We start from the raw sequence: 1,485 nt of genomic DNA on the forward strand, positions 1-1,485 counted from the left end.
GCACTTTGGGAGGCTGAGGCAGGCGGATCACCTGAGGTCAGGAGTTCAAGACTACCTGGCAGACATGACAAAACTCTACTAAAAATACAAAAAAAAGAAAAAATTATCTCGGTGTGGTGACACATGCCCATAATCCCAGGTACTTGGGAGGCTAAAGCAGGAGAATCACTTGAACCCAGGAGGCAGAATTTGCGGGGTGAGCCCCAATCGCACCATTGCATTCCAGCCTGGTGACAAGAGCGAAAATCTGTCTCAAAACAAAACCAAACAAAAACAAACAAAAAATATGGCTGTTACAAGAAAAGGGAAACATCAGTTACTCTTTACACCAGCAATTTCACTTCTTGGTATATATCAAAAAGAAGTAAAAGCAGGATCTCATATAGACGCGTGTATGCCAATTTCATAGCCATTTTAATTCACGGTAGCCAAAACATTATTGTAGAAACAACTCTTCCTGTCAATGATTGAATTAAATTACTCTCAAATTACTTTTGTTTTTTTGAGATGGAGTCTCGCTCTGTCGCACAGGCTGGAGTGCAGCAGCGCGAGATCTTGGCTCACTGCAACCTCTGCCTACCAAGTTCAAGCAATTCTCCTGCCCTCAGCCTCCTGAGTAGCTGGGATTACAGGCATGTGCCTCCATGCCTGGCTAATTTTTTTTTTAGTAGAGACAAGGTTTCACCATGTTGGCCAGGATGGTCATGATCTCTTGACCTCATGATCCACCTGCCTCAGCCTCCCAAAGTGGTGGGATTATAGGCATGGGCCACCATATCCGGCCTACTCTCAAACTATTTTTTAAAAATATAGGGGGGAGGAGGAAAGAAAAATAAAGTTAAAATGTATTTTTAAAATCTTTACAAAAAAAGAAATAACTCAGGTGTTCAAAGTAGATAAACAAAGTGTGGTTTATCCACACAATGAAATATCATTCAGGCAGAAAAAGCAATGAATTCCTCATACATGATACAACATAAATGAAGCTTGAAAACATTATGCTAAGTTAAATAAGCCAGACGCACACGGACAAACATTGTATGTTTCCACTTACATGAGGTGCCTAGAATAGTCAAATTTATAGAGAAAATATGATAGACATTATCAGGAACTGGGGAAAATGAGAGACTGGGGACTTGTTTAGCGAGTACTGAATTTCTGTTTAGAGTGATGAGAGAATGCTAGACACCAACAGCTGCATTGGTTACACCACACTATAAATGTATTTAATTTACTACTACTGAATGGCACATTTTAAAAATGATTGAAATGGCAAATTTTCTGTTAGTATAGTTTACCTCAAAACAATTTAAAAACTAAAGAAGAAAACATGATTCAAGCTACTAGGCATAAAAATAACATCTGTCAGGCCGGGCGCGGTGGCTCAAGCCTGTAATCCCAGCACTTTGGGAGGCTGAGGCGGGTGGATCACGAGGTCAAGAGATCGAGACCATCCTGGTCAACATGGTGAAACCCCGTCTCTAC

The sequence above is a fragment of the Cebus imitator genome, unplaced genomic scaffold (genome assembly GCF_001604975.1).
Source record: "Cebus imitator isolate Cc_AM_T3 unplaced genomic scaffold, Cebus_imitator-1.0 Scaffold234, whole genome shotgun sequence".
Taxonomy (NCBI): Eukaryota; Metazoa; Chordata; class Mammalia; order Primates; family Cebidae; genus Cebus; species Cebus imitator.